This window comes from Cupressus sempervirens, chromosome 5 (assembly GCF_028749045.1).
Source record: "Cupressus sempervirens isolate cs-2001-9-10 chromosome 5, ASM2874904v1, whole genome shotgun sequence".
NCBI classification, from domain to species: Eukaryota; Viridiplantae; Streptophyta; class Pinopsida; order Cupressales; family Cupressaceae; genus Cupressus; species Cupressus sempervirens.
This window is the reverse complement of record NC_143122.1, coordinates 92711417-92714135: the sequence shown is the minus strand read 5'-3', so window position 1 is coordinate 92714135 and position 2719 is coordinate 92711417.

Below are 2719 nucleotides of genomic sequence, written 5' to 3'. Positions count from 1 at the left end.
GCTCGTTATGGGTAGAATTATGATTCTAGTTAAATACCTAATTTAGTAACATTAAATGTTGAGTAAGTTAATATAATTATCCCGTTACCTAGTTTAGTATTACCTAGGATTAAAATGTAAATATGTTATCATTCACTATAGTTGTACACGTGGTTACATGTAGTTATATCATTAGAATCATGATTGAAATGTTACTTGGAAAGTTAATATAATGTTTAGGGAGTTAGTGTACAAATCTCTAGATTAAAGTTTTTAGTTAGGAAATTCATAAATTAGCCTATTTTTTAGGGTTAAGAAGTGAGGATCGTGCTGTAAAAAATTAAAGTTAGAAAATTAATATTCACATGGTTATGTTCAGTGATAACTTTTGGGTTAAAATGATATAACTTTATGTTTAAAGGTTTATGTTTCTAGGGTAAATTAGATTTTATGGTTACATGGTTAGAATCAACCTGTCTTCATTCTAGGGTAAATATATAACATGAACATTAGAGTCAAGATTAGGATTAAATTTACATGAGGGTTAACATTGTGTTACATGACATTCCTAGGGTTGGGATTGCACAGTTATATTTATTTAAATTAGATTAGGTTAAATCTAGTCAAGATTTAATTAAACTTTCAAGACTAGGGTGAGGAGGTTAAGGTGAAGTTTATATGATGGTTCACACACACACACACATAGATATATATCTATATCTATATATGTGTGTGTGTGTGTGTGCGCGCGCGTGTGTGCGCACACGCACACGCACACATATAGATAGATGTGTGTGTGTGTGTGCGTGTGTGCGCACACGCACACACACACACACATATAGATAGATAGATGTGTGTGTGTGTGTGTGTGTGTGTGTGTGTGTGTGTGTGTGTGTGTGTGTGTGTGTGTGTGTGTGTGTGTGTGTGTGTGTGTGTGTGTGTGTGTGTGTGTGTGTGTGTGTGTGTGTGTGTGTGTGTGTGTGACAGGTTACCCGTTGAAACTAATGTTAAAGGGTTAATTCATTGAATTAAATTATTGGAGGTAAGGTGAAGATTTAAAAAAAAACACACACACACACACACACACACACACACACACATGTACATATATGAATTTAAATTTTAATATATTACATTGTTTCAATGTGTGTACATTAAAAATTTAAATGTATGTGTACATATCCACAATATGTTCATGTATACAACATGTTATGTGTGTGTGTGTGTGTATACACATGACATATATGCGTATATATATGATATATATGCATATATACATGCATGATATATATGTATATACATTGAAGCAAAAAAACATATAAAATGAAACAAAAAACATATAAAATGTAACTAAAATTGTACAAAAACAAACAAAAAAGTATAAAACCATACCTTTTTCGAAGGTCGATAAATTTGGATGCCCTTTCTCTTCTTGCACTTCCGATCAAAAGTAATCGCCACATTCAAGAATGACATGTGGGGTCAGGTTGAGCCGGGCCTGGCCTTTTTCAATCTTTCCCACTTTTCATACTTTCGCGAAACTATATTAAGTTGTTTCGATTGAAACTACTTAATATAGTTTCGATCGAAAGTAGGAGCCCAATCACGAGTTTAATAAACTGCGATTAGGTTTCTTTGCTTTGATCAAAACTACCTTAAAAGTTTTGATTGAAACTTTTAAGGTAGTTTTGATTGAAACTAAAAAGTGGTGATAGTTTCTATCGAAACTTTGTGCTTTGTTTGTTTCGATAGAAACTAATTAATTTCTATCAAAACTATTTTCTAAAGTTTCTATCAAAACTATGATGTGAATTTTTGGTGGTCACACAATTTTGGAGGATTTTCTTCCTCCAAAAAAGTGTAACCCACTATTGTGGGTTCACCTGTAAACCAACTCCCTTTTCACAAACTATACTTCTTCAAATTTATCAGCAATTTTTCTTCCCTCAACTTATCAAACACATTACCAATATGCACCAAATGCTCCTCTAATTTCTTACTAAAGATCAAAATATCATCCAAGTAAACAATGACAAACTTACCTAGAATATACTTCAATGCCTCATTCATGAGCCACATGAAATTTATCGATGCATTGATCAACCCAAAAGGCATGACTAACTACTTGTACAGTCTTTCCCTTATCTTGAAAGAAAATTTCCATTCATCTCCTTGTCTGATCTGAATATGATGGTACCTACTCTTCAAAACTATCTTTGTGAAATACACAACTCCACTCAAACAGTCCATAATATCATCCATTTGTGGAAATGGAAATCTGTACTTGATTGTGATCTTTTTAATAACCTATAAATTTGTGCACATCACCATTCTCCATTCTTCTTTGGTTCTAATACAACTGGTACAACACATGAACTTAGAATCTCTTGAATCAACCTCTTTTGCAACAACTCATGTACTTATTGGTTGAACTTTTCACTTTTTGTTGGTATTATTTTTGTAAGGAAACTCAAGTGCGAAAACAACTTCCTACTCTAATCACTTGAGGAAAGTATTTGCAAATTCCTATTAAATCCTTACAATTTTAGATTCAATTGTGTAAACAATAATATTGTAGTCAACCATGGATACAAAAAGTAGCTAGAGAAAGAAAAAAACATAAACACAAAGATATGCCAATGGGGAAAAATGTTTCGGTAAAACAACCCCACCCCTCCAAAACCTATTATAATTCTTTAGAATAACTGAGATGGGGGGGTGAATCAGTTATTCAAGGTCC